The sequence below is a fragment of the Mobula birostris genome, chromosome 9 (genome assembly GCF_030028105.1).
Source record: "Mobula birostris isolate sMobBir1 chromosome 9, sMobBir1.hap1, whole genome shotgun sequence".
NCBI lineage: Eukaryota > Metazoa > Chordata > Chondrichthyes > Myliobatiformes > Myliobatidae > Mobula > Mobula birostris.
This window is the reverse complement of record NC_092378.1, coordinates 23009039-23021714: the sequence shown is the minus strand read 5'-3', so window position 1 is coordinate 23021714 and position 12676 is coordinate 23009039. Positions and strand designations below refer to the sequence as shown.

The 12676-nt window shown below is 40.6% G+C and overlaps 1 protein-coding gene and 1 pseudogene across 1 annotated transcript in view; one reads left to right on the top strand and one right to left on the bottom strand.

Annotated features, from left to right (window-relative positions):
• Window positions 1-8148, top strand: part of LOC140202462 (uncharacterized) — a 15468-nt pseudogene extending 7320 nt beyond the window's left edge.
• The window catches only part of samtor (S-adenosylmethionine sensor upstream of mTORC1), an 86593-nt gene that overhangs the window by 54808 nt on the left and 19109 nt on the right, over window positions 1-12676 (bottom strand). The window lies entirely within an intron of this gene.

Here is a 12676-nt window from a genome sequence, read left to right as displayed (position 1 = left end):
TTTTAATCATGTTTATTCACTTTGAATAGGATTCACTTCTCCAAATAACAGATGTAATAAATGAAATAAAGTGTCAATTTCATTTTGTACAGAAGGTGTCACATTGTTGAATCTAAATGTTGGATTGCACAGTGCCTTGTAAAAGTATTCAGCCTCCAACCCTTGGTTCACATAATTGAGTATTACAACCAGGGATCTTGATCAATTTAACTGCAAATTTTTATTTGTGAATCACATGTTCCCATTTTTTTTCCCACAGCAGAGTCCAAACAAACAGGGTAAATTGTAAACCATGAAAAACTAAAAATTCAAAAACTGAAATAGCAGCAGTTCAAAAGTATTCATCCCCCTTTGCTCAGTACTTGGTTGAATCACCTCTCACAGCTGTCACAGCCAGGAGTCTTTCTTGGATAAGTTGCTATTATCTTTGCACAATGTGATGCAATCCTTTTTGACCCCCTGAGAACTTAGCATGTTCCCTCATAATATCTGCTGAGAAATCTTCAACGATTCTAATCTTTTTTCCATTGAAGTCCATCATACCTTTCCAATGAGATTCATGAATTATACGGTCCTTTGTTTGAAACTCATGAAAAGCCATTAGCACTGAACGAGGTTTGCTTGTAAACATTCTGTTCCCAGGTACTCTATGCACTTGGTCGATCATTGGTGTTGATTTTAAAATATCAGGAAATAGCTGAACCATAAGGTTTGCAAAAAATTCCTTAGGACGATCGCCTTCAGTTAACTCTTCAAGACCAAGAATTTGTACATTATTCCTTCTACTTCCGTTTTCTAAATCAATAATTTTCTGTCTTAGTTCGTTGTTAACTTTGGTTTGTTTTTCATAACGCTTTTGCTGGTTGTCCAAATGCTGAGGAGAAACAGGCCCTTCGGCCCACCATGCCCATGCTGGTCATCAAGAACCAATTCACACCATTAATCCCATTTCTGTTATTCTCATTAACTCCCCCCTAATTCTACCACTGCTGTAATATATATTAAGTTGCAAGACAAGTCGTAAAAAATAGGTTATCTACATGGAGGCCACCCAGCAACAAACTTTAAGGCATCTCTCAGCATCTTGACATGACATAAACTATTGTTAAGACACAAATTGAAATTTATAATCTCATAGGAATGTATGATACTAAAGGAAACCATTCAATCCATTGTTTTGTTGGAGCCTGTAAAATGACTATTTAGATAACTTCCAGGTACTTGGTCCATAGAGATACATATTTAGATACAAGGTGAACGAGATGAATTTACCTTTAGGAGACACAGGCTCCAAGTGAATGCACATGGCAAACTTGATACCTATTTTGAAACCAATTAAATAACTATGAACAGTGGTTTAGACTTGGGGTGCAGGATTAAGGAAGTTGGAGAGAGATCACAGTAACAGGAAGTGATACAACACAATTACCCAATCCTCCTGGCAAAATTACACAATCTGTGCCAGGTTAGTTGGGGAGCGCCAGTGGACAGCAATACTGAGTTTTTGCCAGAGATGCTTGATCGGGTTAAGGTCAGATTTTGGACCACTCAAGGACATTAATTTTCTTCATTTGCAGCTACTCCATGGTTACTCTGGCTGTGTGTTTTGGGTTGTTGTCCTGCTGAAGATAAACAACCTCCCCAATTTAAGCTTTCTGGCAGAAGCTAGTAGGTTTTTATCCAGGATCTCTCTGTATTCAGCAGTATTCATCAATCCTGACCAGATTTCCAATCCCTGCTGCTCTAAAGCAGCCCCAGAGTATGAGGCTTCCCCCACCATTCTTTACAGTAGGGATAGAGTTACCTGGCTAATGCAAAGTACAGGTGTCCCCCGCTTTTCGAACGTTCGCTTTACGAAACCTCACTATTACGAAAGACCTACATTAGTACCCTGTTTTCACTTTCAGAAGGTGTTTTCACTGTTACGAAGATAGGCCGCATGCGATAAAAATCAGCGCGCAAAAAAATCAGTGCGCGATAGAAGTCAGCGCACACCCCGAGCAGCCGCTGTCCCCCGGATTCGGAATGGCATTGCTTAGACACGAGCCTGTGAGCAGCCGTTAGCAAGATGAGTTCTAAGGTATCAGAAAAGCCTAAAAGAGCTCGTAAGGGTGTTACACTTAGCGTAAAACTAGACATAATTAAGCGTTTCAATCGTGGTGAACGAAGCAAGGACAAAGTGAGTTTGGCTTGTGGAAGCTGACGAAGATGATGTTGAAGAGGTTTTGGCATCCCATGACCAAGAACTGGTAGATGAAGAGCTGATGCAATTGGAAGAGGAAAGGATAACAATCAAAACCAAATGCAGTAGCAAACTGAATGTGAAGCAACTGTGTGAGATTTTCGCTGCAATGATAAAGTACGACTTTAATTTTGAAAGGGTACGTATGTTTAGGGGATACTTGCAGGATGGTTTGAGTACAACTGTATGACAGAAAGATGTGCGAGGCTCAGCAGTCAAGCAAGCCTTCCACATCAGCCACAGCAGACGACGAACCTCGATCTTCGACATCGAGGCGGGCAGTCATTGGAGAAGATGAGCTGCCTGCCCTGATCGACGATGACACCCCAGTGTCCCACCACCCCAACCCCCGGGCCCCGGACAGATACTGTACTGATTCGCGGAGAATGCAACGGTAGCCGGGAGGCACACAGCACATCTTTAAGAAAAAAGCCAAAATAAACAAGCTAATTAATTAGGTGCCACCGACACATAATTGTTGGCCCAGATCAGTGCCAATTTCCGATTGCATCGGCTCTGATCTGGGCCGACAATTACGTGTCGGCAGCGCCTAACTAATTAGCATGTTTATTTCAGCTTTTTTCTTAAGGATGTGCTGTGTGCCTCCCGGCTACTGCTGCATTCTTCGTGGCAATGTATCGGGTCGGCGGCCCGGAGAGTGGGGGCCACTGCACCACTCAACCTGCGACGACTCACGTCTAACACACCATCATCAATGTGCTCGGCAAGCTGTCTACCCGATTCCGTTAGGTGATACTACACTGTACATACATTATTTCTACTTGATATAGGCTGTGTATTTTTACGTGTTATTTGGTAGATTTGGCAGCCTCATAGCTTAAAGGTTACTGGAGAGCGCGTTTATGCCAACAGCACTTGTGTGAGGTTTTCTGCCAAGAGCACTTGCGTGAGATTTTCGCTATGGAGATCTGTGCAGGCAATCGTTGTGGAGAAGTATTTCTACTTTATATAGGCTGTGTATTTATCATATTCCTGCTTTTACTATACGTTACTGTTATTTTAGGTTTTATGTGTAATTTGTCATGATTTGGTGGGTTATTTTTGGGTCTGAGAATGCTCACAAAATTTTCCCATATAAATAAATGGTAATTGCTTCTTCGCTTTACGACATTTCGGCTTACGAACCATTTCATAGGAACGCTCTACCTTTGGATGGCGGGGGAAACCTGTATTAGATTTACACTACATGTACCGTTTAGTGTTGAGGCCAAAACATTCCACTTTAATCTCATCCAAAAACAAGACCTTCTTCCACATCTTTATAGTATCTTTTAAGTGATGCTTTGCAAAGTCTTTACAGGCAAGGATTTTTGTTTTTTTAACCAGGGCTCCTTCCTTGTCACTCTTCCATAAATACCCTTTATGTGCAAAGCTTTAGAGATTGTGGAGCCATGACCTTCATCTCCAGATGCAGCCACTGACTTCTGCAGCTCACTCAGAGTGACTGTTGGTATCACAGTAGCTTCTCTTACAAGTGCCATTCTTCTCTGGCACCTACGTTTAAAGAGGTGGCCTGACCTAGGCAGTGTGGCTGTGGTTTCATATTTTTTCCCACTTTTACACAATGGACTACACTGAATTTCGAGGTTTGTTCAGTGCCTCTGAGATGGTCTTGTACCCTTCCCTAGATTTGTGCTTCTGAATTATCAATTCCATGATTTGCCTTGAATGCTCTTTTGTCCTCATTTTGGTTTGGCCTGTTGAAAACCCTGATATGTTGTTGGACCTTACAGAGACGGCGTTTTTATTCTTATGAATTCACTGAAAGCAGGTGATCCTCCAACTGTCTACATCTCCAAAAGTATATTTCACCTGAAGTTAGTGTAGTAATTACAAACAGTATGAATACTTTATCCAGCCTCACAATTTTGATTTTTAATTTTTAGTAAAATGTTGACAAGTTTTAGAATTTTTATTTTTATTTGACATGATGCACAATGTTTTGTAGAATTAGCTCAAAAATCCTTCTGCAATATATTTTAAATTTAGAAAATGAAATAATAAAATGTGAAAATAGTTGTGGGGGCTGAATACTTTTTCAAGGCACTGCATGCAAAATATTTACAGTATTTTTAAAAATTAAATCATAACTTTTTTAAAGTTAAATGAATCAGGCACTAGTTACAATGAAATTCCAGGGAAGGTGAAGTGAAACTACGGTTAACATCTGGTTAGTGTTAAAATTGTATAACAATAACCATTACTTGTAAAGTTCCAGTTTCTATCATAAATTATGCAGGAGAAAGGCTGTCTTCAGTGGCTGTTTCACAAAAAAACCAATTACTGCTAAACTGCTGACACCTGCATAAGAGTGACATCATCTCCCATGAGTTTTGGGAGGATAAACCATTCTGTGTAAACAAGACTAACAAGAAGAAAATTGTCTCATTACCTCCAAAAAATACTTTGAAAGGACTACTTTCATTCCTAAAGTTGATTTGAATGGGACTGCTGTATGTGTACTCATGGGTAAACTTCACAGGACTGATGCAATGCAAGTGCAGGCGAAAACATTGATAGAAGATATTACCATCAATTTAAACCCACAACAACATTGGATACTGGGAATTTCACTGAGAATATGAGTATACGAGTCCTGGTGTGTAAGCTGGTTCAGAAGAGCTGCCTATTTTATAATCTTAAATACTGTTTTATATTTGCACCTTTCTGTGCAACAGAAACTCTACACAAACAAGTTTCTTTTAATAAAATTGCTGGAAGTACAAATTTTAGATTCTACTAAGAGGATGTCACAAACTCAGATTCACAACTCTAAAAGTCTAGTGCTTTCAAATTTCACCACACTAAATTGTCATTCTCCATTTTGGGCTTTGAGGTGTCCTGTATTTAACTTTGCACACATAAACTCACGTCAGAAGGGCACAATAGTAAGCAGTTCTGTTCTGCATCCATAAACCTGAAGAGGAATGAGCTCACTACCTGAAATTTATTTCCACTACACTGTTACATCTGACATTCAGGTGAATCTTTCTGTATATCCAAACTAAATGTGAGCAAAGACTTGATGAATAACTGGCCATTTTTTAATAGCATTTATGCAAATTCACTTTCAGATTTTGGAGTTTCAAATTAGAAATGAAATAAACTTAGAAATTATCATGATTAATCAGCCCAAACCTGTTGAATTTTGACTCAAAGCACTCAAGGAAACCTCAAGACACATTTTCTTAAATGTAACAATCACCATTTAAAAACAGTTTCAAGATTCAAGATCTTTTTTTTTTATTGAGATACAGTGCAAAATAGGCCCTTTCAGCCACGCCAGCCAGCAATCTCCCGATTTAACCATAGCCTAATCACAGGACAATTTACAATGACCAAGTAACCCACCAACCGGCAGGTCTTTGGACTAAGGGAGGAAACTGGAGAAGCTGGAGGAAACCTACGCAGAGAACGTACAAGCTCCTTACAGACAGCTGTGGAATTATTTAATGTCATTTCCCATACACTGGTATAAAAGAGTACAAAATAACTATTACCCTGGATTTGTTGCAGCACAGAAAAAAACTAAAAGATAAAGAACCCAATAATAAAACAAAACACAAATAATATAAATACAAAAGATAGCTTATATACATAGATTACATAAAGTTGTGCAAAGTACAGGAGTGTCTGTGCATAAAGTGACTGACAGGAAATTATAAAGTAGTGATGGTGGGGCAGGGGTGGTGTGGGGTTGGATAGTGGGTGGAGGTGTTGATCAGCCTTACTGATTGGGGAAAGTAATCAGTTTTTATTTTTGAGACTGATGGTTCTGACGTAGATGTTACATAGCCTCCTCTCTGATGGGAGTGGGACAAAGAGGCCATGAGTAGGATGGGTGGGATCCCTTATGATACGGCTGGCCTTTTTCCAGCACCTTTCTATATATATGTCCCAGATGACAGGAGACTGATCCCAGTGATGCATTGGGCCATTTTGACTTCTTCCATTGTAGAGTCATCCTGTTCACTGCAGCGCAGTTTCTGTACAATACAGTGATGAGGCATGTTAGGATATTCTCTACCGTAGATAGTCTGGAGCACTGATGTGCTTGGTGCAGGTCTCCTCAGAAAGTAGAGGCGTTGGTAAGCTTTCTTGATCAAATTACATTACATTTTCTACATAAACGTCACATTTGACTAGCGAGAAAAACTTGACACATTAAAACTGCACAATCCTATTTTATTTTCTTCAACTTCACAGGCTTGGTTTGTCTAAAGAATTTCTTCCAACAGAGAAGATGAAATGGTTCAGAAGTAGAACAGTACAAGGTTATAACAGACTTAAATACCAACTGCCTAAGCTAACCATGTAAATTAACAAGTATTCTCTTCAAACATGTAATCTCTCTTTTCTATGCTTCATGTGGAATCACTTGTTAATCAAAATGCTTAATCACATTGTATTAGGAGATTTATTCAGTTTTACTTCTTGCCTGCTTACTTGCTCTTAGAACAAAACACCCACAAAGGGTGGTTATTGGTACATGCAGTCCTGTTAAAAAATCCAACATTAAGCAGATAAATAGAATCTATGAAGAAATGGCCCCTTTCTGACATTAAAAAAAGGTCAGACACAAAACGGACTGTTGTACAACATGGCCAAGCTAATGATGTTTGAAGGACTCAAGGTCAGTCTGGTTCCTGAAACAGGCAAGGACCTGATACATTGTTTTTCCCCTGAGCATAGGAGAATGACGGGAGTCTTGATAGAGGTATACAAAATTACGAGGCTTAAATGCAAACAGGCTTTTCCCATTGAGGCTGGATGAGACTAGAACTAGAGATCATAGGTTAAGGTTGAAAGGTGAAATATTTAAGGGGAATCTGAGGGGGACCTCAGAGGGTGGTGTGAGTGTGAACGAACTGCCAGCAGAAGCGGTGGATGCAGGATTGACTGCAATATTTAAGAGAGACTCCAATAAGTACATGGATTGGGGCGGTATGGAGCACTATGGTCCAAGTTCAGGTCCTCGGGACATGGCAGAATAACAGTTTGGCAAAGACTAGATGGGCTGAAGGGCCTGTTTCTGTGCTGTAGTACTCTATAACTCAAAATGAGGTTTCATCCCATCAGCAAGGAGACTCGTTTTTTATGGTGACATCTATATCTATCAAAAGGCTAATAACTGGGGGGGAAAATTGGAAGCGTATTCCCGGGACCAGGCAGAATAGTGTGCCTTGTGTATTACCCCCCCCCACCCCCAACTACCTGTGATAGTGAATGCATGAAGGTTCACTAGTTGTAGTAAAAAGTACAAACCACAACCACCATCTATCTTCCATGGAAGGTGGAATGTTCATCTATTTAATACTTACTCCCATTGAGGATATCTGTAAAGTCCTCTGTGCAGCACAGAAATGGTGATGTGCACAATCTTGGTATTGTAACTCCCTGTCCAAATAGGTCTGAGGAACTTGGGCCTGAGGTTTATTGCAATAAAGCTCCTGTCACTGGACTGGTGAGACATGGAATTATTAATGCGCTTTTGGAGGGCAGAATGTTTAGTAATCAGTTACCTGTAATGACTTGGCCAATGCTAGGCCACAGTCTGACCATCTTAACAGCATAACATCTAATCATCACTGGAAAAACTGAAAGCCTTTGGGGATCTGTGCCCACCCACATTCAAGTCATCAGTTATAGCAGTAAAACGTTTTATGTTTAGGTGAGGTACTACAGAGAAATAAGGAGGAGCAGCTTAGGAGAATCAATGGCACCTAACGGCGACTCCTCTGCTTGCATCTTCGGAAGCAGCTCTATTTCCAGCTTTAATACCTATTTTACCCTTTCAGGGTTCTTTTGAAGACCCTGACCTGGAGCTACACGTTGACTATAGTTCTTTGCGGGAATGGGATCCGCTCTCGGGATTTCACGACTAGCCATTATTTGGCATGCCAAGGGTGTGGCCTAAGAGCTTCACTCACCTTCGGAGGTTTGAGATTTCATGGCTCTGGAGACGGGGGAATCAGAGGTCAGTATCCAGGCAGGAGATCGGTGTGCGTAAAAGATGTAAGATCTAAGGCTGTGTACCCAGAGACCTGAGATCTTTGGGCACAGAGCCTGGAAAAAGCAATGCAACAGACTTTTAACATTGTAAACCAATGAGTTGTTTGTTATGTCTCCTCTCTCACTGTGAAACAGAGATACCTCTTTCTTCCTTATTAGGGAGAGAGAGCGCCTGTGGTATGTTGAGTACTGGGTGAACGAGCAGTTTTTGGGGTACTGCAAGCCTGTGTCTTTGCTGTTGTTTTGCTCACGCTTGAGTGCTCGGTGGTGGTGCTGATGCTTTTTTTGCCAGTGGGGGGAGGGGGGAGTGTTGCTTGCTGCTGCTTAAGCTCAGGAGGGAGGGGAGCTGGGGGGGTGACTTTGGGGTTCTAACATTTAACTGTCATTCATTCTTTGGGGGCACTCCTCTGTTTTTCGTGGATAGTTGAGAAGAAAAAACATTTCAGGATGTATACTGTATACATTTCTCTGACATTAAATGTACCTTTGAAACCTTTGAAAAAGTGTGCGTGAATGACTGAAGAAAATGCTGTATGTAGACAGACAGATCCAAAAGCAGGTGCATGGACTGTGATGCTATAGAAATTATCAGTCTATTCATATAGTTATAATAAATTGTGCACTTGAAATTGAGCATCATTTCAGATTAATTTAGAGACTTGAAATGCGAGGGCACAGAAAAGAATGCTGAAAGAGAGAGAAACTGATGATGCCTGGTCTACTTTAGAAAAAGATGAAACATCAGAAGTTAGAATGAAAGAAAATTAAATAACTCTGGGTATTTCAACCTTTTGAAAATATTGTTAATAGTGTTGAGATACAATTGTTTAGAAGTTACAGCACTAAAGAGATCCACATAATTGCTTATTACAGACCTGTTTTAGATTCTATGCTAAATAAAAAGCTGTTTAATCTACTTTGGGTTATATTGGATGATCTTAATATTTAGCATTTTAATCATTCTTCAGCCTTATAATTAGGTGTCAAAAAAGTGTGCAGGACTTAAGAGTTTTTCAATGATAGACATAGACGCATATTTTCAGGATATGAGTCACATTTGTGGCTTTGAATTTAGCCAGAAGACATACAATGATAGAATATCACAAAATTCGTCATGCCAAATGCATTACGCATTAAAGAAATTATTATTGCTACATTGTATGCAATTGTGAAACAATAAATAAAAACATTCATTTCATTCAGGTCTGTGCACTCAGAACTGGGAGAAACTTTGAGATCCAAGTATTGATTTACCTGTGTATCTGAAGAAAGATAGAAGGAGCATCTTTCACTAGATTAGATTCAACCCTGAAGGGTGACAGTAGTTGTATGAATGACACTTGGCTTAAAATCAGATTCGTTTTTCCTGATGCATTTTCACTTAATTAAATTAATGCTTTGAAATGAATTTGAACTGCACAAGTTATTTTATGTTTGTTTTAAGTTTATTATAAGGAAGATAAAGACCTGGCCAGAAGGAGCAACCTCAGCATTGCAGGACAGTTTTGAAAACACTGACTAGAACATGTTCAGGAAGGTAGCTTTCTATGGCCATCATATTAACATCAGTCAATCAGTGAGATCTGTGACTAATTACATAAAGGAGTCACCATCATTAACTACGTGAGGACAAATCAGAAGCCGAGGCTGACAGCAGAGATCCGGGCACGGCTGAGAGATCAGGATGCTGCCTTCAGATTGAGGGATAAGACAGCTCTCAGGTCAGCAAGAGCTGCACTTTCCCCACCATCAAGGAGGCAAAACAAGATTATTTAAAGAGAATATACTGTCATTTTAATGACACCAGACTCATGAAGCGCATGTGGCAGAACAATCAAACCATAACAAACTACAGGTCCACCATGAACATCAATGACAGTAACCATTCCCTTCCTGATAGGCTGAATATCTTACACTCGGTTTGATGCCTGTACTGGGCCTTTACTCACTGGAATTCAGAAGAATGAGGGGTAACCTAATTGAAATGCATCAAATGGTGAAAAGCCTCGATAGAGTGGATGTAGAGAGGATGTTACCTATGATGGGGGTAGTCCAAGAACAGAGGACACAGACTCAGAATAGAGGGGTATCCTTTTAGAACAGGAGATGAAAGGAATCGTTGCCACAGGCAGCTGTGGAGGCCGTCATTGGGTATATTTAAGGAAAAAGTTGACAGATTCTTGATTAGTCAGGGCATGAAGGGATACGGGGGGATGACAGGAGATTGGAGCAGAGAGGGAAAATAGATCAGCCATGATGAAATGACGGAGAAGACTCGATGGACTAAATGGCCTAATTCTGCTCCTATATCTTGTGATGTACAGAATAATGTGCTGGTGAGGAGGGACCCTTTCCCCCCCCCACCGCAGAAGTTGGTACTTTGTCTGGCCACAGCTGATGTGAGGAAACCCTTAGCCAGGGTCAACCCACATAAAGCTGCAGGGCTTGATAACATACCTGGTCGGGTGCTGAAGGTCTGTGCAGCCCAGTTAACAGAGCTTCTAACAGACATCGTCACCATCTGCCTGGAACAGTCCACAGCCCCTCCAAGCTTCTAGGCAGCCACCATCGTCCCGGTGCCCAAGAGAGGAACGGTAACCTGCCTTAACGATTACTGTCCAATGGCACTGACCTCAACAATAATGAAGTGCTTTGAACAGCTGGCTATGGATTGCATTAAATCCCATCTTTCTGCTACATTCGACCTTTTCTGGTTTGCCTATTGCTCAAATCAGTCCACTGATGATACCATAGCCTCTGCACTTCACTCCATCCTGCCCCATCTGGAAAATGTTGCCTCACATGTGTATCGACTTCAGCTCGGCATTTAATATGTTCATCCCTTAGAAGCTGGTGGGTAAACTGTCCTCATCGGGCCTCAACACCTCTTGCTGTAACTGAATCCTAAACTTATTGATCGTAAGGCCACAGTCAGTCCATGTTGGCAGCAACATCTCTAGCCCCATCACACTGAGCACTGGCGTTTCCCAGTGCTGCGTGCTCAGCCCGCTGTGGTTCACGCTGTTGATGCATGACTGCACTGCTAGATCCAGTTCAAACCTAATCATTAAGTTTGCTGATGACACAACAGTGGTTGGCCTCATCAACAATGACCATGAGACAGCATGCAGAGGAGATAGAATGGTGCGAGCACAACAACTTGAGTCTCAATATGGACAAGACCAAAGAAATGACTGTGCAATTTAGGAAAGTGCAGGCTGACCCACTCCTCACTGCACAGACATGGCTCCTACATGGAGAGAGTTAGGAGCACCAAGTTTTTGGGAGTGCACATAACGCACAATCTCACCACCACTACTTTGGTCAAGAAAGCACAGCGCAGCATCGCCACTTCCTGAGGAGATTGAGCTGAGTGAGACTCCTCTCCTCTATCCCCATTCTAACCAATTTTTACAGGAACACCATCGACAGTATCCTAACCAGCTGCATTACCATTTGGTATGGGAAATGCATGGCATCTGACCACAAGCCCCTATAAAGGATTGCGAGGACTGCTGACAATAAACTGAACTTGAACTTATTTGTTAAAATGGATGATCTCATTTAGAACTTGAACATATACTGAAGCCATTCTCTCAGTATGAGACTTTATTTCTTTCTAATTGCTCCCTCACCCACTCACTAAGTTCCCAAGTAGTAAACAAAAATTGCACATCAAAAAGCATTAAGTAAGTTGCTGATGAAATTAAAAGGGAAAGAGAAAGACTGTTTGTATAAGAACATGTAAAGGCATATTTCATTGTGCTTATGTTTTTGTTTAGTATGTTAACATCTACTTGGAAAGGTGTTTTAGAAGAAGACAAAACAAATTAGCTTGGGCACAAACTTTTTACTTTATGTGACTTCCAAAATATCATTTGAATTAAACTGGAATTAAAATAATGAGACTTATTTTCTTCATGTGTTGTAAATTACATGATACAAGATTATCAAACATTAAAATGGCAATTTTGAATTTCTTCTAACATTTAATGATAAATTGGAATTTTGTAATACTTCAAGTAATTTTGTTTCTACTTGGTTGTACATGAATATCAAGATCTCAAGGCCTTTTTTTAATGGACAGTTGGCACGATAGCACAACACATTACAGGCGACCCAGGTTCAATTCCCACTGCTGCTTGGAAAGAGTTTATAAGTTCTCCCCGTGATCGCGTGGGTTTCCTCTTGGTACTCTGGTTTCCTCCCACAGTGGAAAGACGTATGGATTGGTAGGTTAATTGGTCACTGTAAATTGTCCTGTGATTAGGCTCGGGTTAATTTGCTGGCCGGTGCAGCTCAAAGGGCCAGAAGGGCCTATTCTGTGCTGTATCTCAATAAAGAAATAAATAAAAATATAAAAACAGTTGTTCAATTCCTTGAAAGAACTGAAAGCTGATA